Below are 25,888 nucleotides of genomic sequence, written 5' to 3' on the forward strand. Positions count from 1 at the left end.
AAACTTTGAGAAACTTTACCAATCAAATGCCACCCAAGGAAAGAAACCCTTCTGGGATAAAAATCCTTCTACCGAATTGTGTAAAGGCTTTATGAGTTTTTGAGAAGAAAGGCACCCTGGAAATTTTAGGTTATTTTTATCACTTTTATTGAAAAGGCCACTTCTCTGCTCTAAGGCTGGATTTTTTGATGCAAGTTCAGTGGCTTTGGGGTGAATCTGAATGAAGTTTTCAGAGCAGCGAGAAAAATCATGCAGTGTTAAGATGCCAAGCTTCCTCCGATAAATCTTTTGAAAATAACTGATAAAGATGCTTAGGGTTTCTCTGAATTCCCATGAGGTATAGCATTCAGAGAAGCTGGTAGTTTGGAACAGTGCTTTCCTTTGATTACAGTTGAATTCTAAAATGCCACATAGCAATATAAGAGCAAAATACATTCGTTTTTAACTCATAGTGGACAAAATACACCCAGTCTTCTATTTGAAACTCAGGAAGTAGATGTGGATGTATCAGTCAGGTTATCTTATTGGCTGTTCTTAGTGATCAATACCAATGCCATGGTCATCAGTTATTAGGGAGAGAAATGATTGCATAAGCCATTTCAGACGTTTGGCAAGGGTGTATCAAATACCAGGAGGAAGAAATGGGATAGAGAAGAAATAAATACAGCAAAAGTCTTCCTAAATCAAGAGACAAGAGATCCAGTCTGGCCTATGACCTACATAATAGCACGCAGTAATTAATAACATACCATTCTAATACAGGAAGAAAAAACTGGAGTTTCTGGAGTTTGGGCAGTTTGTGAATTGTTGGGTTTTTAGGATTTTAATGCTGCTTTGTAACACAGTTTGAATTTTAATTTTTTAAAAAATATTTAAGTAATCTCTGTACCCAACATGGGCCTCAGTCTCATGACCCTGAGATCAAGGGTTACATGTTCCGCTGACTGAGCCAGCCAGGCACCCCACTCTGGACCTTTTTTCACAATTTGAACTTTAAACTTCTCCTATGTACTAAAAGTCATTCACTTAACAATAATAATAGTCAGCATATACCATGCTTTTTATAGAATAGACATTATAGCTTACAAATACCCTGCCACAACCTTTTAAGATAGAGGATTGTTTCCATCACCATTTTTCAGAAGAAAAAACTGGATCACAGGGAGGTTAACTTGCCCACGGCTATACAACTATTTAGTGACAGACCTAGGATTCAAACCCAGTTAATCCAGCTCTAAAGTCAAGGCCTTCATACTACTCTATGACACACTTCAGTTCATATTTTTATTGATCATTCATTAAGTACATGGCGCTTTGCTTATTTATGTAGATGATGTGAAGTATGAGACAGGATTTAATCTTTTAACTAAGTAACATTCAGCATCTTTCTCCTTTCCAAAACCCCGTGTGTGTATACATAGCATTACTTAGCATTTTGCCCCCATCTTTGGTGCTGTCTGTACTGAAAACCCCCAATATAGTGAAGATAGCTCACTGGCGGAGAAGAGCTCATAATATGACACCTAATATTCATCTATCCCCACTGTAATATCTGGGTCAGCTAGAGCAAACAAATGGCTCAGTGAGGACACTCTGGGCTGGAGACTTATGCTGCAAACTGCCTGTTGTGATGTCAATAATGAGAGAGCACACCCAGCCTCCGTGCTTAGCCCACCTCCCCATTTCTCCAAGAAACTGACACCAACCCCAGGAAAGTATTAAGGCCAAGATCTGGATCTTTTGCTACAACTAAAAGTCTAAGAATAGCAACATGAATTATACACATATGTTGTTGAGCACTGCCCTATATAGCACAGAAATATTTTTATTAAAAATAGAGACTATATAAATCCATTATAGCAAGTCAGAGTATAATTATACGGTGAAGCATATGAAATTGCCAACATTCAACCTTTTTGACCTACAAAAAACCTGTTTCCTTATGTACAATGAGTACAGTACATAGAGTATCATGTATAAGACACAGAGTATTCTTAGCCAGTGAACCAGCTTCCCAGAAGGCGCTTTGCTCAGTCTGAATAAGGTTTAACTCTTTGGTCTCTCTCCCATTATTGTATATTCTTGTGGTTCAACTCTGACAAAACTAAACAGGGTACGCAGGTGACAGTGCCTCGGCTGCTGCAAAGCCTCATGGAACAGCTTCAGGGTGATGTGAAGTGCAGGCTGAGTGGCTAGTGGCCTTCCCAGGAGAATGTCAGAGAAGCAAAAGTGAAAATCAGCTGCCACGTAGAGGGCCATGCAAGACCTAAGACATTATGGAGCTCATCACGTCGTTGCGCTGGAAAAATGGAACAGAGACATGTCACAACTTCAGGAAGTATGACAAGAATGAATAGCTGTCAGGATTGCCTTTTCATAGGGATGACCCCCAGCAGCCCATGTTTCTAGAAAGCATTCCCTATATTAAACACATATGCAGAAAATCATAATGATAGGTCTATGCTTTGTGGGGACTGTGATGAACAAGGCACCGTGCTAACTGCTTTGCACGAATGCATTAGGGTTGTCCAGAGCGACGGAACCAGTGGGATATGTATACAACTGAGATCTACTTTAAGGAATTGCCTTACACAGTGGTGAGGCTGGCAAATTCAAAGTCTCTGTGGCAGGCCAGCAGGCCAGAGACTCTCAGGCGGGAGCTGATGCAGCCATCTTGAAGCAGCGTTTCTTTCTTCTCAGGAAATCTCAGTGTTTCTCTTAAGGCTTTTCAACTGATTGGATGCCACCAGTTCAGGTTGTAGAGGATAATCTCCTTTACTTGATGTCATTGGATTGCAGATGTTGACCACATCTATGAAATACCTTCACAGCAACCCTTAGATGTAGTATTTAATTGAATAGCTGGGTACTATGGTGTAACCAAGGTGACAGCTTAAACCAATCATCACAACACGTATACCATTTTTGTGCTCATGAAAAATCTGTGAGGATGATACCCTTTTATCCTCATTTTACAGATAAAGAAACAAGTTCAAGAAGGTCAAGAACTTGCTCAGGATAACACAGTTTGTAAAGGATGGAGTCATGTTTTGAAACTAGGGAATGTAATTTCAGAGCCTCTGGACTTAACCACCGGGTCCTGCTGTCTCACCAAGCAGTGAGGATTTTATGCTAAGGATTCAGGAGTCGAGAAAGCAAAAGCCAGCAAAATGTAAAGCCAAGAAGAGGTCGGTATGAGTGAATCACAAGCTTTCCAGCATCATTGGCTCCCTGGCCATCTCACCATGCTGTGTACACATGCATGTGACCTATTAAGTGAGCCACAGTCTACATAGAAGGAAGATTATACTATAGGGCACACAGGGGTACCAGCTTGTGTGGAAAAAAAAGGCAGATCAAATCGAATTACACATAAGACAGAAATCAGGGGGATGAATGAAAAAGTCCTTCTTTCTGCCATTCCACATAAACTCCTTCCAGAGTTTTATTCCAACTGGAACGACAGCATTAGCACTATCTGGGAAAGTGATCCCTCAGAGCTGTGACAATGTGGACCTAGAAGGACGTAGGACTTGGGGACTCCCTGGAAAATCAAGTAGACAGCTAGTTGGGGCGGGATTTTATGGTTGCCCAGAGGACTGTTCCTCACTTCTCAAACACCTCTCTCTCTCTCACTGTCACCCTCCCTTTCCCATAGACCATAGTGGCACTGGCAGAACCTTTCCATGTCCCCAAACCTCTCAGCTCTGCTTGCGGATATTTTAGCAGACCTTGTTCCCACCTTGGGAGAAAAATAGAGGCCAACAAAGACAATCTTCCTAAACATCTTTTTATACCACCCCCAAACATAGATCTGTACCAATCCTCCCCGGCTTCCTCTATAAGACCGCCCCTTGTCTTGTGTTCTCGACTGCAAATATCATTGCCATCTATCCACTCTAGAACACAACCCATCAGTCATCATTTTCTTCTCCCTCTCTTATATTTTCAACCTTTTTAGTTTTTTCTTTCCCCTCTGCCTCCAAGTAGAACAAATGCTGACACCACCTTAAAAAATACCTTGCATCTAGATCATTGTAATAAGCATAAACAGATGCAAATACTTTACAAATGGGAAAATTTGATCCAAGGAGTTGGGATCAAAAAAAAAAAAAAAACCAACTATATTCTGATTATAATAAACACATCTTACATATAAGAATATAAAGATACTGTAACATAGGGGCGCCTGGGTGGCTCAGTTGGTTAAGCGTCTGACTTCAGCTCAGGTGATGATCTCACGGTTTGTGAGTTCAAGTCCTGCATCAGGCTTTGTGTTGACAGCTCGGAGCCTGCTTCAGATTCTGTGTCTCCCTCTCTCTCTGCCCCTCTCCCCCACTTACACTCTGTCACTCTATCGCTCTCTCTTTCAAAAGTAAATAAACATTAAAAAAAATCTTGTAGGATATTATTAATAAAAAGATAGAAAAAATAGATTCCTTCCAAACCCTAAGCAAAATATATCAGACAAAGAAAACTTTGAGATGAGAAATATTACGAGAAATAAGAAAAGGAAGTTTTATAGAGAGAAAAAGTTCAATTTACCAAGAAGATATAAAGTAGTCTAAATCTGTATATGCTTAAAGAGACTATTCTAAATTTGCATATTCTTCTAAATATAGACAACAAAAATTAGCAAAAGAGGAAACACGTATCAATAATGTACTGTGGGTTTTGACATACCGCTACCAGTAATTTCCAGAGCAAGCAGGCACACATACACAGTGAGATTTCAGATGGTTTGATGAACATGATCTGACTGAAATATCAATAAACTGTGCTACCAATGAATGTAGAAATGCACTCACTATGCCTACAGATACGTTCAGCCGAAACAGGCACACGCATGTTCCCAAAGACATTTACAAGAATATTTATAGCAGCACTATTCCTAATTGTCAACAACTGCGAACAACCCAATGATATCAGGACGGATGAAATAAATGAATTGTGGTATTTAAAATGTAGACATACCTCGCGTCAACCCTGCTTCTCCTCGAGCTACCATAACTTTCCTTCGTTTGCTTCTCTGACAATCGTTAAGTAAAAAATACTTTCGGAAAAAAAAATACCAGCTGTTTCCTCACTTCCGTTGCACGGTGCTCAGTCCTTAGCAATATTCCCAGCCCCCGTGATGCCACAGAAATTGTTCTGGTCTCCATTATGTTGTTTCTTATTCCTGTTCTACTGGGCTGGTTTCCTGGCATCCCCTGAAACTGATGGTCACTCCCTTCAACCTGCAACTTTCGTTTTCCTTCATTTTTTTATGTAACAATTTTTTTAATGTATTTAATTTTTAATTTTATTTTAATTCCAGTATAGTAACATACAGTGTTATATTAGCCGCAGGTGAACCATACAGTGACTCGACAATTCTATACATCACCCACGGCTCATCACAAGTACGTTCCTCAATCTCTTGATTTCTCTCTTGGTTCTCTGTTGCTAAAGCCTTTTCTTTTTTCTTGGGTTTTCAGTGTCTTCTGCGACCTCTGGTTCTGTCACTGCAGGTGCACTGAGACATGAGGCCTCATCTCTGCGCATGCTGGCCGATGATAGTGCCCCAGTTTTGGTGCACAGCTGTGCCGGGGCAGTAGGCACAGTTACGTGATTGAGCGTGGACTCTGAAGTCAGGTGACAAGCTAACTGCAAATCAAGGCCTCTAAACCCAACCCTTCTCCTGAGCTTTAACCAGAGGGGCCCTAAAAATAAACTTAAGCCGGGTCAGATCTGTGCAGTGAAACACTGTCGCATTCCCTTTGCGTTCATACGCTGTTGAAAGGCCGTATCCTGTTCTCGTAATACCAGACCCGACTTATGCACTTCTCAGATTTGCTTGGCTATGTCGCCTGCTTGGGGAAACAGATGACCCTCCAGGAAGATCGCTTGGCGCCAATGGCACTCTTGTCAGGGCGGAGAGGTGATGTGAATCTACTGAAGAGAAGCTGCCCGACCTCTGGCCTTGCCCTCCTGATGGAGGCTGACTTCTCATTGCACCAGGCTCCCCAGCACTTGGCCCTGCCTCAGCAAGCAGCTGCTTTGGGTTTCCCCTGTTGCTAGAAACAGGACCAAACCCGCCTCATCTCATACCTCTGACCTCACACTACGGGGCTCTCTTTTCCTGCCCTTGTGCTTTGCCGTCACTGCTGAAGTACAGATGCCAGAAGCTTCCTAAGCTCCCCCCACCCCATCCCACCGGCTTTCCAGGATGGGTCTTTCAGAAGGCAGTGTGCAGAAAGGCAGGCATAAAATGTTGCCGGCTCGTGCCCTTTCACTAGCTAAATGCCACTGCTCTTGTGGAAAAAATAACCCAGAAATGTTAGAGAGTTACACCCCAGTGGTAGAGAGAGGGGGAGACTTTGTTCAGTGAGCAAGAGGAGATAGAAAGCAGCCAACAGATTCTTCTTCCTCTCTCCTCCCTAAGAGACTGTTCTGGGATCTAGTGGCTCCATTTTCCCCTCTCTGGAGTTGTCTGAGCAACCAGCTAAGTTTCCAGGTAATCTGGACAGCTTGGAATGCACTCCTTTGCCCTTGCTTTCTCTCATCCCCTACCTCACTTACCTGGTTCCTTCACTCTTGCTTCCCTGTATCGCACCCCCTCAGCAAAACTTTGGCACTTAAGTTTTGACTCAGGCTCCATACCCTAGGGAAACCACACTAAAATATTCACAATACAAAGGAAAAGGGAGCATAATCCTCTTGATTCTTTACTAAGTGCCTGGGTTTCTCGCTAAGTGATCTACACTTCTCTCTCTGAATCCTCACAGAATCTCTGCAATAGGCAGTATTTTTCCCCTATTACAGTGAGGAACAGAGGCCCGCTGAGGCTTAAGAAACTTACCCAAGGTGGCACAGCTAGGTGTGACAGAGCTAAGGTGCCAACACCCATGTGTCTGACTTCCGAGACAGTATCCCTCTCCCTGTTCTTTACTGTTCCTAGTATCAGGACATTGCATTCTGGGGATTCTGTGAAGGTTCCATGTGGTAACTCATTGTTGGACTTTCTAGAAGCTTTGAGAATGATTCAGTGAAGAACATTTTAAATATCCAAGCACAGCACCGTAAGAGAGTCCCAAAATGACAGGGTGAACGATCAAATCAATAAAAGCAGATGGTTAAAACACCCTTATTATTAGACATTTAGATATCGCTTATATTCTCATTTCTAAATGGAATCCCATTAATGAGCCAACGAAAGGTCGTGAAAGTAGCTGTTGCAGGAGGGGACACAGACATCCAAAGGGAGAAACAAAGGAAGAGAGTTCCACCCCACCCAAGCCTAGCTCTGTGCTCCATCCATGTGTGAAATCACTTGGTCAAGCTCATCTAGACCATCCAGATCTGTCTGTTCTCCTCATAAAGATCTTTGAGAACGAGGAGTACAAAGGTTTAGCTAGAAAATTAATCTTGAAATGAAGCAGAGGGGTCCTGACTGCCAGAGACTGACAAAGGAAGGATTTCCTCATCCTGCACAGACTGTTACTGGCAGAGTTCTCTGTGTGTCCGGAGGTTCGGGCCAGGATTGTGCTTTGGAAATTGGAGAAAGACCGAATTTGGACCCTAGGATAGCACTCAGCCCCTCTCCAGGTTGTGAATTACAGACTGGACCTTCTCACCCTGTGTCCCTGCTGCAGGAAGGAGATGTTTTTTGTGTGATTACAAAATCAGACTGTTTACAGATAATTATTTTCTCTTGGTCTGAGAAAGTGCTGGAAGATTGACCTCTTGAACATGCTTGTTAATTCATAAATGCCTACTTATAAAAACAGGTGGATTTGTCTAAACACGAGGAAAGCATTAATACCACTTGCCTGATACCGAAACTCTTGCCTTAAAACTTGCTAAGCGTTCTGAGGACCTCCAGGAACTCTGCTGTGCCATAGGAGGTTAGTTTTCTGAGCGTCATTGCCAGGAGAGGCCTTTTCCTTTTCTGTATTGTCCCTGCATGCTGTTCAGTCACATAGCTGCAGTGCCAAAACCGTCACCTAAAGAATCAGCACTTGTCTCTTAAAATATGTAAACCTTTCATCTCCCAACAAAACCTGTTCCAAGAGCTTAAAACACATTGTCTCGAGTTGTAATATCACCTGGGAGTCTTGGTGAAATGACAGAACATTCTGATTCAATAGATCATAGTGGGGGGGGGGGGGGTGTTGGGGCTGAGATACTCTATTTCCAGCATAGCTTCTGGATATGTCAGTACTTCCGATCCATGAACAAAACTTAGAATACCAAGAGCTTAGAAGACCACCTTGATTTTCTCTTGAGTGTTTTGAAGATCATTTGGTCTCTAGAAAAATGTGCCCCTTGAAACTGCCTCATTGTTACCAACAAGCTGTTCTGGGCACCACTGCAGGAATGTTCAAACAGATGGGGATAAAGTTAGAAACTGAGAACATCACACAAGAGCCGTTCTCATTGGCCACATTGTTTTAGCTCTCGGCACACGCACAAACTCAATGCTGACCTAAAGGCTTATTCTCAAAATTACACACAAAAATGGATTTTGCCAACACTACTTGACTAATATGCTTGTTCCTGAGACCACCAACCTCGTTTTATTCAGTCTCAAATTGGTTATTTTTCTTTGGGCAGTTTCAATTATTGTATAGGATAAGAAGATTTAAATGTTAAAACACATAAACAGAAGTAGCTCAATTGTGTATTTAAATTCTGTATTTGTTTTAACAGAAGAAATACTTGTTATTCTGTCTCTATTTTAGGGTTTTCATTTTCTGCCTGGAGAATTCAGCCATTTTAATGTCAAAAAAAAAGAAAAGTATTGTGGAAATTCGGCTAGTCCAAAACATGTTTAACTGTCTAGAACAGATGAGGGAAAAGGGTATTGAATTAGGCAGCTTTTTCCAGATGCTTTAGAAGTGCTTAGTTAATATGCATTGCCTTTTACCCAAAAAGCATAGCTATGTGTTATCTTATATAGAAAAATACCTTACTTAGAGAAAAATTAAAACAAACATGTGGTTGTATATAAACTGTACCAGTTCTTAGATTTATCCCTTACATTCATTGTTAAAAACTGCCTGCCTAGATCAAATCTTTACCACAACATTTCTGTCATGTCCCCCTGGTCATTATCCCTGTTTTTGGAGGCTATCTATTCTAAGTAGATACCAATTCAAAAACAATTTGCCAAAAACTCCTTAATTTAAGGAGATGAAGACCTTAGGAACCATTTATCATATCACTCTCCTATTTCAAGACATTTGCTCAAAACCTGTCTTTCTCAACCCACTACTCAACACCCTTCATCAAATAAGTTAACAACCAAAATCTTAGATTTCAGAGACCAGTATATTCATTCCTCAGCAGAGGGAAGTTAAGGTTAGTCTTGATTATTTTCTCTTGTCCATACTGATCTGTGCTACCTAACTATGAATTCAATTTCCTTAAAAAACACAGAACTATTCAAATTATTTCTTCTTCAGTGAGTTTTGATAGTTTGTGTATTCAGAGGAATTTCTATTTCATTGAAGTTGTTAAATGTATGTGCATAGAGTTCTTTTTTTTCTTTAATATTATTGTCAAATAGGTTTCCATACAATACCCAGTGCTCATCCCAACAAGTGCCCTCCTCAATGCCCATCACTTACTTTCCCCTCTCTCCCATCCCCCCATCAAACCCTCAGTTTTTTCTCTATATTTAAGAGTCTCTTATGGTAGAGTTCTTTATAATATTCCCTTAGTACACTTTTAACATATGTTGGGTCTGTAATGATACCATCTTTTTCCCTCCTGATATTTATAATTTGCTCTCTCTCTCTCTCTCTCGCTCTCTCTCTCTCTCTCTCTCCTTCTCTGGTTAATCTGTACAAAGTTTTACCATTCTTATTGAACATTTGAAAAAGTCAATTTCTGGTATTTATTTCTTTTCTGTTTTCAATTTTATGGATTTATGCTTTTATTATTTATTTTTTTTCTGATAACGTTGGTTTAGTTTGTTCTTTGTCTAGTTCCCTAAAGAAGAATTATATCATTAACTCTTGTCTTTTCTCATATATACATTTAATAACATATTTTCCCCTAAACACTACTGTAGTTTTACCTCAACAATTTTGATATGTTGTATTTTCATTTTCACTCTGATACTTGCTCTCCGGCCCGTGGATTGTTTCTTATCTAATTTCTTATCTAGATTATTATCTAATTTCTAAGAATTGGGAGATTTCCAGATATTTTTGTTATTGACTTCTAGACTAATACCATTTTGATTAGAGGATATATTTTGAAAGATTTTAATACTTTTAAATATGTTAAGGTTGTTTTTATGACCCAGTATATGTTCTGTCTTGATAAGTATTTCCTGTGCACTTGAAAAAAATGTATATTCTGCTATTCTTTGGTGGGATGGTGTTGTTCAGGTCTTCTATGGTCTTGGTAATGTTTTTGTCTACTTGTTCTGTTACTGAAAGACAAAACTGAAAGCCTCCAACTATAATTGTAGGTTTGTTTATTTCTCCTTGCAGTTCTTCCAGTTGTATTTTAATACCATTTTTGGGGTTTTGTTTTGGTTTTCTGTGTGTGCATACATATAAAAGATTGTATGTCTTCTTAGTGAATTGACCCTCTTATTACATAATGATGCCTCTTGGTAATTTTCCTTGTTCTAAAGTCTACTTTGTTTAACATTAATAGAGACAATCCAGCTTTCTTTTGTTAAGTGTTTGCACATTACATATTTTTCTTTTCACTTTTAACCTATATATATATCAAGATGTTTTCAGTGGGTTGGTTTCTCAACAACACATATTTGAGTCTTAGTTTTTTGTCCAACTTAATGATTGCTGTCTTTTATTTTGTGTGCTTAGACCATTTATATTTAATGTAATTATTGATAAGTTGGTGTTTTAGTCTGCCATTATTTTGGTTTTTTCCCCCTCTATTTTGTATTCCTCTCTTCCCCTTTTGTGAAAACGTTTGAAATATTTAACTTTATATTTCATCTTAATTTATCTACTCTCTTTTTGTCTTTATCCCTTTGTGTGGTTGGTCTAGTCATTGCTACATGCATATGTCCCTTTTTATAGTCGATTGAAATTAATATTTTACCTCTTTGGGTTAAATGTAGAAAATGTACCCTCCCCCTTTTATGTTGTATTTGTAGTTGTCATATGTATTACATCTCCATACAGTAAAACCTACCCAGGCAATAGTATAATTTTGGCTTTGTATCATCATATGTATTCCGGAGAACACATGTACATACGTATTCCATATGTAGAGGAGAAAATAATCTGTCATATGTACCTAGTCATTTACCACTTATGTTGCTCTTCCTTCATGCCTAAAGTTCCAAGCTTCCCTATGGTACAATTTCCTTTTTTCCTGAAGTTCTTCCTTTAACATTTGTTTTAGAGAAGAAATGCTTTTGACTAAAATTCTCTTCGTTTTCTTTCAACTCAGACTGTTGTTATTATTCCTTCATTCTTCAAAGGTATTCTTATTGGATAGAGAATCCTGGGTTGACAGTTCATTTCTTCTACTACTTTTAAAGTGTTGTGTCCCTTTATTCTGTCCTTTATTGTTTCTCATGAAAAATCCACAGTCATTCAAATGTAGTGTGTAATTTTTTTTCTCTGGAAGCTTTCAAGATTTTTTTTAATGTTGGTTTTCAGCAATTTGATTAAGATGTATCTGGCCATGGTTTTCTTTGAGTTTATCCAGTTAAGCGTTCATTAAGTTTCTTGAAACTGTAAACTTATCTCTTTTACCAAATTTTGGAAGTTTTCAGTCATTATTTCTTCAAATATTTATTCTGCACCATCTTCTCCTTTCATAGGTTTCAACTGGCATGAATTTTGTATCTTTTTATACTATTCCACAGGTCCCTGAGACTCTGTTAGCTTTTTTTCCAATAAATTTTTCTCTGGTATTCAAATTGGATGTTTTCTATTGCTCTATTCAAGTTTATAGATTCTTTTCTGTGTCATCATTACTTTACTTTTTTTAGTTCTAAAATGTCCATTTTATTTTTTACAGCTTCTCTTTCCCTGCTGAGAACTATTATCTTTCCATTTGTTTCAAGGTTGTTCAACCTTATTTCATGAAACATAGTTATTATAGTTGCTTTAAAGTTTTTTAGAGGATTTAGATCACCAGGATTCACATCACTACATGGTGGGCAGCTGTTGAGTGTTTTTTCCTTATGAGTTATTGAGATTTTCTCTTTTTTGCATATCAAATGTGTTTAAATTGTATCCTAGACATTTTGAATATAATCTTATAAAACTCTGAGTCCTTTTGAAGTCCTTTTCCATCTGGGATGTAAGACTTCCAGTTCTAGCCAAGTTGAAGTAAGAAACTAGTTTCACCATCTCTTGGAAACAAACCCACCACTAAAAGGGCAAAATATATGCAACAGGGGTTTTCAAGACGCTGGATATCAGGCCATTGAGGACAGCAATCTGTAAGGGACAGGAAACAAATGAGGGGAGCTCTAAAATTGCCCCTTTTAATTCTGTAAGAGAGTTCTTAGACCATGATGCAGGGGGTGGAAACCAAAGCAGATTGCAGTGGTTTCCCAGAGTTGAGTAGATTAAGCTGAGCATCCATGGAGACCAAATTGGCTAGCATTTGCAGTACCAATAACAGAGATGGGAGAGATCTGCAGGGGACCCCCTTTGAGTATCCTCAAGAGTACTGTTCAGTGCATATGTGTGACGAAAATACTTGATGTTAGCAAATAACCGCCCCAGAAGGATCAGAGGAAACAGTCTTTGGAGTTCACACAGGACCAGAAATATGACCTCTTTTCACCAGCCAGAATGGGAAACCTCATATCCCATGAAACATCTAGTAAAATACTCAGAAGTATCTTATTTCAGTAGTGAACAATAATTAGCCTTAGGTTAAATGCTGCTCTTATTCTACCTAAACAAATCTTAGAAGCAAGACACAAAAAGGCCAACCTGTTTCTTAATTGCATCCCAGGAAAAACGATTAAGAATATTTATAGGAAAACAAAAATGTCCGGCACCTAACAAGGTAAAATTCACAATACCTGGAATCCAGTTTAAAAGTCACCAGCCATGCAAAGAAGCAGAAAAATATAACCAATAATGAGAGTAAAAATCAATCCAGAATTGATATAGATGTTAGAGTTAGCAGAGACATTAAAAGTTATTATAACCATATCATACATGTTCAGAAATTTAAGTAGAGACATAAGATATTTTTTTAAATCCAAATCAAATTTCTAGAGATGAAAACTACAATGTCTAAGATGAAAACTACATTGGATGGTATTAACAGCAGATTAGATATTATTAGAAATAAAGATTAATGAACTTGAAGACAGCAATAGTAACTATCGAAACCAAAATCAAGAGTCAGACACCTAACCACTTAATTGACTGAGCCACCTAGGTGCCCCAAACTCTTCCTTATTTCGAGGATATTATAAAACAGATGTAATCAAGACAGTGTGGAATTGGCATGAAGATAAATCAATAGAAAAGAAGATTCTAAATATATATGAGCATATCAACAAGTATAGACAACTGATTTTTGACCAAGGTACAAAGGCAGGTGAGTGGTAAATTGGATATCCTATGTGAGAGAGAGAGAGAGAGAGAGAGAGAGAGAGAGAGAGAACTTCAATCTATACATCATACCATTTATAAAAATCAACTCAAAATAAATCATAGATTTAAGTGTAAAATCTAAAACTATTAAACTTCTGGAAGAAAACAAGAAAATGAAAAAGATAAGCTACAGACTAAGAAAAAATACTTTGTCCATTTTTAATATTGAGTTCACTATTTCCTTATTGAGTTTCAAGAATATTATAGATAAAAGTCTTGTACAAGATGTGCATTTTGGAAATATTTTCTTTCATTTTGTTGTTTGTCTTCTTATTCCTTAAATAGTCTCTTTTTTTGTCTCTGAATTTTTTTTAAATTCTCTTTAGCTGGGGCATCTGTGTTGGTTAAGCATCTGACTCTTGGTTTCAGCTCAGGTCATGATCTCATGGTTTGTGGGTTCGAGCCCCTCATCGGCAGTGTAGGACCTGCTTGGGATTCTCTCTCTCCCTCTCTCTCTGTCCCTCCCCTGCTTGCTCTCTACCTCTCTCTCTCTCTCTCAAAATAAATAAATAAACATTTTTTAAAAAATAAATAATTTCCATTTGGTTAACATACAGTTTAATATTAGTTAAAGGTGTAGAATTTCACGATTCATAGAATTTCATGATTTGTAGAATTTCATGATTCATCACTTACATACAACACCCAGTGCTTATCACAAGTGTCCTCCTTAATCTCTGTCACCTATTTAACCCATCTCCCCATCCATCTCTCCTTCAGTAACCATCAGTTTAAACAGAGTCTTTTGAAGAGCAGACATCTTTAATTTTGATACGGTCTATTTTATCAATTTGTTCATTCATGGTTCATGCTTTTGGTGTCATAATGAAGAAATCTTGCCTAACCCAAGGTCACAAATGTCCACTCCTTGTTTTCCTCTAGAAGTTTTATAACTGTAGGTTTTACATCAGAACTATAATATACTTTATTACATTGTGCAAAACATAAAGTCAAAATTTTTTTAAGTTTGAAAATATTTAGAAATTAATAAAGAATTTATATCCAGAACATATAAAAATACTCAAAACTCAGTAATAAGAAAATGTACAACCCAGCAAAATAAGCAAAAACAATGAATAGATGCTCCACCAAAGAAGATATACAGATAGTAAATGAGCATATGACAAGATGCTCAATATTATCAGTTATTAGGAGAATGCAAACTAAAAGCACAGTGAAATACCACCAGTCACCTAATAGCATGGCTAAAATTGAAAAGACCGGTCAAACCAAATATTGGCAAGGATGTGGAGGAAATAGAACTCTCATGGGCTGCCTTTCATAGGTCAGATTTTTACATGGTACAGTCACTTTGGAAATGAGTTTGGTAGTTACTTGGAAAAGTTACTATGGGATCCATCCTTCCTCTCTCAGATAATTACCCAAGAGAAATGAAAACACATGTCCACACAAAGCTGCCATTTGGGCTTTTGTTAATAGCCCCAAACTGGAAACAACCCCAAATGTCTATTAGTAGAGATAAACAGACACATTTTGTATATCCATATGTGTTAGTCTAGACCCACGTGTATTAGTGTATATCCAGATGCATTAGTTCCTTAGGGCTGCCATAACAAGTGTCCTGAACAACAAGTATTTATTGTTTCACAGTTCTAGAGGCTAGAAATCCAAAACCAAGGTGTCAGGTTTGGTTCCTTCTACGTGCTGTGAAAGAGATCAGTTCCAGCCCTCTCTCCTAGCCTCTGGCAGCCTCAGGAATTTCTCGACTTGTAGTTGATGTTCTCCCTGTGTGCTTACATCATTTTTCCTCTGTGCATTTCTCTGTGTCCAAAGTTTCTTATTTTATAAGGAAACCAGTCACATTGGATGAGGGACCACCCTAATAACCTCATTTTAACTTGATTGTCTCTGTACCGATCCTATTTCCAAAGAAAGCCACATTCTAAAATACTAGAGGTCAGGACTTCAACATATCTTTCATGGGGAGGGGTGGGGGGAGACACATTCTACCCATAACACTATGCAATGGGTTACTATTCTGCAGTTAAAAGGAAGAACATGATTCTGAAAACATTTATGAATGAAAGAAACCAGATTTTAAAAAATAGTGCATACTATATGATTCCATCTATGTAAAATTCTACAAAAGGTAAACAAGCCATAAACTATTTACTTTTGTCAAAGAAGGCAGATCGGTGATTACCTGAAGCATGGGATATGTAGAAACTTTTGTCGGTGATGAACATTTGCTATTTTTATTGTGATAATTGTGGTCATGCAGACAAAATGACTTAGAGGCAAAACAATCAAATTCAGTCAGTGGAATGAAACAACAGGGAAAAGTAGTCCAAAGATTGGCACTGTTGGGTGTCATTATCCAGGACAAAGGAACCAGTGGTTCTCCCCTCTAGCTTCACCATCGTGTCACTTACGCTCTTTGTACAGCATACCTCAGAGATATTGTGAGTTTGGTTCCAGACCACCGCAATAAAGTGACCATGACAAGTCCGAAGATCTTTCTGTCTTCCTAGTGCATGTAAAAATGACGTTTACACTGTTATAGTCTATTAAGTATACAGTAGCATTGTGTCTAAAAAATGTACCTACCTTAATTTTAAAATACTGCTAAAAAATACTAATCATCTGAGCTTCCAACGACTTGTAATCTTTTTGCTTATGGACGGCTTTGTCTCAATGCTGATGGCTGCTGCCTGTTTCTCTGGGGCAGTATTCTATGTAAATGGATATGAGTATCAGTTTCACCAATGACTGGATCCTTGGCCAAGATGTTTTCTTTCTCTGGGTCTTAGTTTCTTTGACTGAAAGACAGATAATCATGTCTGTTGCAATTCAGCTAGATTTGATAATACATACAGTTGTTCCCTGTTAACACAAAGAAGAGATTTTTAAAAATTTATTTAATAAACTGGCATAGTACTCTTTGTCAGCCATTGTTCTAAGCGGTATTCAAATACGAATTCATTTCATTTTAATACTAATCGTATAATGTAGGTATTATTCTCCTCATCTTTAAAGTTTGAAAAAACCTACCCAATGTTACAAAGCCATAACGTGGCAGAGTCGGGACTGGAACCAGAGAGCAGTCTGGCTACAGTCTGTGTTCTTAACCACTGTGCATTACTGCCTTGTATTTGGGGTTAAATGTACACTTTTAACAGGAAAAAAAAAATCCATGTCGCTCACTAAAAATGATAGCCGTTGTGTTGAAGCGACGGTTTTCATTATCCAGCATTAAATGATACGTCTTCTTAGTTACTGTTCCTATCTACCAAAGTTTCTAACACACAGTAGGCACACAGAAATATCGATTAGCTGACTTGTCACATAGTCAGTTCTCAGCCAAACTCACAAAACAGAGATCAAACAAGTACTAGCAAATCGTTTCTATTTGGTCTGTGAATATCTAATATGCTAGGGCAAGACAGAGAGGGTTTTTGTCTACAATTCCCCTTCCTAAATGTACTTCCCTGGCGCATTTACTAACTTGTCTCTCAGACATTCTGCAAGCTGTCAGTAGGTTTTCTCTAACTTTATCTCATTAAAAATATCATTTTCTATTATTTCTGAAGTCCTTTTACTCCCTCAGCCACTATGAGTCTGTAACTCATCCCTTTGTTAGCTCAGGGATGGCCAGTGGGTTTCATCGGGAGGGTCAACTCTGGGCAGTTGTGTCTCCCTTGGAACAATGTCTGGGGCCGTGCTAAGGCTGTCTCCTGGCATAATCATATGTAGCCATATTCACAGGGGACTAAGGGAGCCATGGACATAGGGCCACACTTATTCCCATCCCTGTGTCCCACCTCCTTGCTCAGTACTACGTGTCCAGCCATCAGAGTACAATAATGGTGAGGGACTCAAACACCACTGTTGGAGGATCCTCAAATGGTAAGAAAGACACCTTCACTTTATGAAATTGAAGTCCAGTAAAGATAGAGCCAGCAGCGTTGATTTCTGCTGGTCACTCTTCAGAGTCTGCTGGGATTCTACTCCTCCTATTTCCTCAGCTTCAAGTGGCTGGCCTCTCAAATAAGTGATGCAAGAATCCAGGATCATTAGAGATCCCTTTAACCTCAACGTGGAAGCTGGAGATGATGCAAGGCAAATCAAGGGTGGAAACGGAACCTGAGAACCTAGTGCTTTGGCCATGGAACAGAAGGATCCTGGTCTTCTGTGAGCATTGCTTTATCTATGAAATGTCACCTGTTTCTCAAGGATGAATCATTGGAAATAAGATAATATATTTACAGGATAAAGATAGGGAATATCTGAAAATCATTAGAATTCATTTCCTAATATTAACTGAGACAAAATCAAGTACTCCATTTAATGAAGTACATGACAACACTAAAAATAATAATAATAATAATAGAATTATATTATATTATAATTATTATATATATATAATATAATTACATTATTATATATAATATATAATATAATTCTATTATTATTATTATTATTGTTATTATTATTTGAAATGCTCTATGAAGGAGGAAGTTACTCAATTTTCTTCCATCAAGTGGCCCGCTTCCTAGGAATCTAAGGAGAAGGTCTCTGTGTGAAGAGAAGAAAAAATAAAAACTAGCTCAGTGGAAGACTGAAGAAAGATTGGGCCAGCCCCGGCCATATACAGAAGAGCCTCTCGACCAGAAGGTCAGTGATTACCTCAGAATACGGCACTGTCCTCAGAGCATGTTAACTCTTGGTCCTATTAGTTTCCTACTGTAGAGAGGCACAGGGCATCATGTTCATTCTTTCTACCTCAGCGACCTCTGACAGCCTGGAATACTCCACTGGTGCTTGCTTGGATTTCTTTTCCCACCACCGTGGCGCATCTCTTCAGAGCAAAGATTTCAGGCACATCCATCTGGTGGACCAGCCTGAGACACCCATGAACACCTATGGCAGAAAAAGAAATTACAAAGCTGTGTAAAAATATTTCTGCCATTTTTAACTTTAGAACATTAGAAATAGACTTTGAAAATTGAAAGTAACCCAGGGGCTTTAAATATCTAGCTATTAGCTTTTTTTTTTTTTTTTTTTTTTAATAAACTGCCTAATGAAACTGAGCCCTTTATTCCTCAAAAAAAAAAGTGGATAGAACTGTGTCATTTCACAAGGTGACTTTTTTCAAAGCCTTTTTGACTCTCAACTTTATAAAGGATAACATTCAATGATAACTAAAAGCCTCACATTATTCATTCCTCTTTGAGCTTCTCTTGAATGTGGTCTCTGATCCTGGTGTTTTTGGATAGACTCCCTTTATAACAGCTGCCCAATGATCCATTGAAATGACAAGCGAAGGGCCACATGGTGGGCTGAGTGCACTTAGTGCAACTGTGACCAGAGAGATGACAAAAAGGTTTCTTCTAGTCAGTTGCAGAAATGCCTCTATACCCGTGGATGACAGAGAACTCCAGGTAACCTCCCTGGGGGTTATTTTTAGCCGACAACCATTAATACTCATGAGCTTACTACTGCAGAGATCAAATTCCATAGCACCAGCTTTGAGAAACACAAATGTGGAACACTTTGCTTTTTTGACACAGGTTTTTTTAAGGGACTCCATTTCTAGTTAACGTGAGCAACAATGAGTTGTATTAAGAAATGAGTGCTACATGATTTCTATCTGTTTGACATAAATGAGTAAATAAAAAAAATAAATAAATGTCATTCATAAGAGGCCCATGTATTTTCTTTTTAACTTTCTATTTTAAAATAATTTTAGATTTACAAAAAGTTGCAAAAGAGAATGGAATAGAATCCCATGCCCATTTACCCATCTTTCCCCAAGGGTGACACCTTTTATAGCTGTAGGACAATATCAAAATCGGTAAATTGACATTGGCAGATTACTATCAACTAGATTACGGACATTATTCAATTTCATCAGTTTTTACACAAACTCATTGTGTGTATGTGTGTATGTGTAACTTACATGGTTTTATGGGCAAGTTCTGCCAAACTTTCAAGAAACAGATTATTCCCAATGTATATTAGAGGAGTACCCCATGAAATGTCAACATTCGGTCAGCTGAAAATCAACTGTTGTAAATTGATACATAAATATGATTCCATTTGTGATATTGAAAGTTTGCAACAATACTATGCTCTTCAATTTTGTTTTCTTACTGAGTTTATTTTTATTGTTTTGATTTTTTCCCTAAGCCTCGACTTCACCTCAGGTCATGATCTCACACCTCATGAGTTTGAGCCCCACGTAGGGCTCTGTGCTAACAGCTCAGAGCCTGGAGCCTGCTTCAGATTCTGTGACTCCCTCTCTCTCTGCCACTCCCCTGCTCACAGTCTGTCTCTCTTTCTCTCAAATAAATAAACCTTAAAAAAAATTTTTTTTCAAGAAATGTAAGTAGTTTTTTCTGTCCATTTAAACAAACATTTTATAGCTGAGGCAAAGATTGTTTTGGGTTTTCTATGTAGACAATCTGATGTGAATAATGACAATTTTATTTCCTTCCTAATCCTTGCATTCTTTATTTCTTTTTCTTGATTTATGACTCTATCGAGGACCACCAGAATAATGTAGAAAGGGCATGGTAGTAGTGAGTTCTTGATTTTCTAATGAGATGATTCTAATGTCTGTTGTAGGTTTTGGGTAGTTAACTGTAGTCATATTAAGGAAGTTCTCTTCTGTTTCTTACCATGTCTTTACCAAGAACTTTTTTTTTTTTAAATCATAAAAGAGTATAGAATTTTACCAAATTCTCTCTGTGCCCCTATTGAAGTATTTGTAGGTTTTTCTTCTATATTTCTATGATCAACTACATTTAGAGATTCTCTAATGGTAACCACTTTTCCATCTCTAGGATAAGCCCAACTTGGTCAGAATGTAGTTTCTGTTCTTTATATTGCTGAATTTAGTATGCTCTTTATCATACCTAGCATTTTTTATGCAGATAAATGAGTGATGTTGTCTTATAATTTTTCTTTGTTACACAGTCCTTGTCTGATTTCGGTGTCACCGTTGTGCTGGCCTCAAAGATGGGTTGGGAAATACGCACTTCTCTATTCTCTAGAAAAGTTTGTGCTATGTGAAATTTCTGTTCTTACAGATCATGGAATTCTGGAGTTTGGAGGAAAACAAGTTTTAATCAACACGCGTGTACCATTACCACTAATAGTTTTTTTATACGGGCATATTAAATATCATGGTCAAGTCTTTAAAATGTGGTGGTTTTAGATAACATAAATTGTTCCAGTCTTCCCATTTACTAATTCTTGACTGGGGAAGGTTTTGTTTTTCAGAGCTCCAATAGGTGAATATAGTGCTGTGATCCACTGGAGAAAGTTTTGCTGAGTGTGGCAAATACCATACGACTCTACCAGTGGTTGTTTCACTGAGGTTGAACAAATCACAACACGGTCACCAGATAGATTTACAAGCTTATCTTGCTAGTACTTGGTGGAACATGGATCCTAATCCTGACAAACTGCCCTCAGAAAACTTAAAATCCTGAATTCCACACTGAAAAAGACATAAATCTATACAATGCCTGACCTCCCTCTATACTGAAAATAAATAGATAAAATACACACACACACACACACACACACACACACACACACACACACACGTTAAGCCACAAGGAGCACTATCATAACTGCTCTCTTGCATATATTCTCAACCCCTCAACTACTGCCTGGACTCACCATATTCATTTGGCAGAATCACAATCCTAGTTAATACCAGCTGCTTGCATATTTCATACCTGTCTTTGTACAGCTAATATGGCTGGAGGAAAACACACAATCACTCTGATTGATCCTACTTCAAATTTCTAATTTTAAGTCAAATGAACTCTTGTTTTATGATGCCCAACTTCCCTATTTCATTCACTCTCCTATTCTTTGAGACAAATGCAGTCAATTCTGTTTTTAAATTTTTTTTAAAGTGTATTTATTTTTGAGAGAGAGAGAGAGAGACAGAGCATGAGTAGGGGAGGGGCAGAGAGAGAGGGAGACACAGAATCCGAAGCGGGCTCCAGGCTCTGAGCTGTCAGCACAGAGCCCGATATGGGGCTCGAGCACACAGACTGCGAGATCGTGACCTGAGCCGAAGTTGGACGCTTAACCAACTGAGCCACCCAGGTGCTCCAATACAGTCAATTCTTGTTATTTGCTACAGTGACGTTCTTTGATGTCACCAGCAACAGTGAACTAATGCATACTGAACCAGTGCTCCTAGGAAAAATACAGAGTTAGGTTGCTACAAGCTTCTGGCCACATTTTCATCAACTGATCACATATAATCTTGTTCTTTGTGTGTTTTCATTTAAAGACATCTTACTGAATCTATATTATTGATTCATTAACATTTAACTCAGAGACAATAGCATTATAACTCATGCCTGAATTGTCCAATAGTCATATTTTCTCCATAAGGCACACCACAGCCTCCTTGCTCTTAGGAACACTAGACAGCATTTCAGCACTATGCTTGGAGGTAGGCATTTTAGACAGCGAAAGCACCATTTTGTGCTAAAAGTATGGCTCTAAATAGGCAACGAAAAGGTCACTTTCTCATAGCACGAGGGCTAAAACAATAAAGCGCAGTGTAACTTGGTCAGTCTCAGCTGGGAGCATACATGTCGGGTGACCACAATTTTTCATAGCTCTGAGTGTGCACATATCTGCAAATGAAAACACTAAGACTGCATGTTTGAGGGTGACAAGTTAATTTGAACAAATGGGTGAATTTGTAAATGTTAAATCCACAAATAATGAGAATCAACTCTATTTTACCATCTTCTTCTCTCAAACCTTCATCATCTCCTCTCCCCTCACTCTAACTCATGACCTTGTTTTTCACTTCTCGAAGCAATCGGAACTTCTCTTTCCTACCCCCACTGTCAACCTTCCAGCATCTTCTCCCACATATTCTATCCTCCTGCTCTCTACTAGAGATAAGTTCTCCTTGCTTCTATTTAAAATCGCCTCCCCCCCAACACCCATTTGGGCACTAAGATCCCATACGCTCTCACCTCCTTAATGACACTACTCTGGCTATTCTGCCCTCTCTGCCAAGTATCAGTTTTTCTTTCTCCTAAGTCTTACCATCAGTGCAAAAATATTGCTCTCTCTTCCTTGTTGATAACTTCTGAAAGTTATTGTGAAAAACGTTTTAAAATACGCAGCTTGGAAAATTCCAGATTCCTGTCTTTAATACTAATGAAATAATCAGAAGTGAGATTAGTAATTGCAGCAGTATTCATAAAAGCAAACAATTAACTATGGGACAGAATGGGTGGATCTGGGAGGTATTATGCTAACCGAAATAAGTCACACAGATAAAAACAAATACCATATGATTTCACTTATATGTGGAATCTAGAAAACAAAATAAACAAACAAACCAAAAAAGCAGACAGACCCGTACATACAGAGAACAAACTGGTGGTTTCCTGAAGGGAGGCTGAGGGGGGGATGGGAAAAATGAATGAAGGGGACTGGGAGATACGAGCTTGCAGTCATGGAATGAATAACTCACAGAAATGAAAGGTACAATGTAAGGATGATAGTCGGTGGTATTATAACAGTGTTGTATGGTCACAGATAGTAGTTACACTTGTGGTGAGCGTAGCATAATATAAACTTGTGGAATCACTATGTTGTGCACCTGAAATATAACATTGTGTGTCAACTATACTCCAATTAAAGAAAAAAAAAAAGAATTGAAAGCAACCTAAATAAACAGTAGGAGGCTGGTTAAATATACACAGTAAAATACGATGTAGACATTGTAAGCTACAGATTGCTATTAAGTGATATATTCATTTCTATTAATTAAGTTAAAAACATAAATTACTACACAAATTATATTGTCCTACTTTTATAAAAAGAAAAAATAAATTCATTTTGCCTCTGTGGGTTTGCACCCTGAAAAGTAATTGGAAAGATATTTGCCAACATTTTACTCCTGGTTTCCCTGACGCCCAAGCCCAGGGTCTTAGGCACTACACTCAAATCTCAGGTGTGCCTATTCCCAACTAAATCGTGGCCCAAAAAGCCACACTAAAACTGTAGATGTGTTGCTAGCTTATTCCTAGAATGTCAAAACAAAAAACTGGGGTTGCAGTGTCTTCTTTTTCTTATATAGATACACTGTATTTGATTGTAATCCTGGGAATGTAACTAAGGGGCCTCTTAACTTGAACAAAATGGCTGCCAAAGTGGTGAGCGGGCATCATCCTTCCTTTAGTTGAAGGCAGAGACCATGAAATCCAATACCCCTGTGGAATAAGAACAGCTCTTCAGTAGCAAAACCAATGAACAACTATGTCGAGACTGTGTTTAAAAACCAAACAAACAAAAACTGCAGTGCCAAAGAGTAAGCAGAGCATTTTCTAGGGCAGGTGGGAGGTGTGTTTGTAGTGGGTTGACTAGTTCAAAGCCAGACTCCTCTCTTGCCGGCTGTTCTGATTCTCGCAAATTATCACCACAGTTACTCCTCCACGAATCCTCATCAGATATTTTGAGAGATCAAGAGTATTTCCCAAAACCCAACCCAATTCCCCGAAACAGGTAAGACCTATCATCAGATTCTAAAACTCACCTCATACACTATTAAACAGTGCATTACATAAGGAAAAGATAAGAATCAGCAGTAGAATTTCAATCGAATACTAGTTTAGTTGTCAAAGGACTTAAGTACTCACCTCAAACTCTCACCACTATGCTCTTACCTGTCCTTTTCCACTGTTTGCCCCGTACCCTCCCCCATCAGTCAACTTCAAGCACTAGATTCTGCCTTTATAGAAGACACATATCAAGAGGTGTTTGCTTGATGATTATTATTTAAATGATGGTTTTATGTATCCTTCTGCTTTATATCTCAAACAAAGTAAAAATAAATAGGTCTACGATGAAGAAAATGGTTCACTTTTAGGGGTTTTAAAAATGATGTCCTTTTCAGGGTACCTGAGTGGCTCAACTGGTTAAGTGCCTGACTATTGATTTCAGCTCAGGTCATGATCTCACAATTGGTGGGATTGAGTCCTGCATCGGGCTCCTCATTGACAGCACAGAGCCTGCTTAGGATCCTCTCTCTCTCTCTTTCTGCGCCCCTCCCCTGCTTGTGCACTCTCTCTCTCTCTCTCTCTCTCTCTCTCAAAATAAATAAGGTTAAAAAAATTATGTCCTTTTCTTCCCCATATCTGTTAGCAGGTCAGGACAGAACTTTGACCCTTTCATGACCCCAGTTTTTGCCTAGGTTGAGTCAGCTTCCCAATCTGTTCCCATCCAGCCCAATGTCAATACTCTACCCCTGCAGAATTCAGCCTCCTTAGGGCAGGAGTGCTGCCCAGTGGGCTCCTAAACTCCGGGAACCTAGTCTTCAGGTCTATCCAATCAATGTATGGACATAGAGAAATACCTAGAATTCTTTAAGTCAGTATTTTTTGTGAAAAGAGCGAAACAGTGTACTGAATATGACCGAACACATACTTCAAAATGAAAACCGTACAGTTTTTTATAGGCAGGTAAAAGGGCATTTTTATCCAGGCAACACCTGAGGAACCTCAGAGCTCATGACGTCTGACCCACAAGTCAGCTGTTGATGCTCCAGGCAGACTGCTTCTTAACTGTCATAGAACATTGGGAAAGTTCTTAACTGTCGCTGATGGCAATATCCAGACATATCTCTTATTGCACCTGACGGAGCAGGAACCCTGTAGGGACCTTTGAAACCAACGGATATTTAGATACTTCTGCTGGACCGAGTGTCCCCAAAGGAAAGCAGACAGAAAGGAAGAAGTAGAGTCCTGGGAGAAGATACCTGTGAATAAAGAAGTTTAGCCAATTGGCTCTGACAGGGCAGGGTGAAGCATATCACCCAGATACCAGGGACGTCCTGTGTATCCCTGAGCCAGCTTTTCTGCCCAGCTACCCACAGCCTCCTCCCCTTCCCCAGGGGAGAAGTGTGCTCCAGAAATGGGGGAGTGGGGGGCACCCTCTGGTCCAAAGAAACAAACCATGTCACCTGTGCTCTAATACCATTGGAGTGGTGATCCAGCGGAGAGGGGCAGCTGTTGAGGAAGCGACCTATGTGGGAGGAGACCAGAGTATGGAGAGGAGGCCAGAGAGATTGCAAAGCCATGTGTGCTTTGTTTTTAGGAATATCAGTCATCATGCCTCCTAGGTGCTTCAGGAAAGAAAGTGAACGTACCTTCCTAGAAGGAGGGCCATTCAGATAACCAATGAAGACACACTTAGAGATCCTGAGGAATGTTTTGAAGAGGGATCGTGAAGGGGGGAAAAATCGGAATTTTTCTGAGAAGAGAAGTGGGAGT

At 38.8% G+C, this 25,888-nt stretch overlaps 1 long non-coding RNA gene across 2 annotated transcripts; it reads right to left on the minus strand.

Annotated features, from left to right (window-relative positions):
* Positions 1–1,789: 1,789 nt before the first annotated feature.
* LOC109266074 (uncharacterized) lies at positions 1,790–25,888 on the minus strand. 2 transcript variants are annotated; one of them, XR_002079524.2, is made up of 4 exons: positions 25,765–25,888; positions 18,249–18,482; positions 16,170–16,381; positions 1,790–2,299 (listed from the first exon to the last, which is right to left on the minus strand). It is a non-coding gene; the product is annotated as an uncharacterized LOC109266074 (long non-coding RNA). The 2 variants fall into 2 exon arrangements; XR_002079523.2 differs by lacking the exon at positions 25,765–25,888 and adding an exon at positions 25,063–25,149.

This window comes from Panthera pardus, unplaced genomic scaffold (genome assembly GCF_024362965.1).
Source record: "Panthera pardus isolate Hobbes unplaced genomic scaffold, ASM2436296v1 HiC_scaffold_1, whole genome shotgun sequence".
Classification (NCBI taxonomy): domain Eukaryota; kingdom Metazoa; phylum Chordata; class Mammalia; order Carnivora; family Felidae; genus Panthera; species Panthera pardus.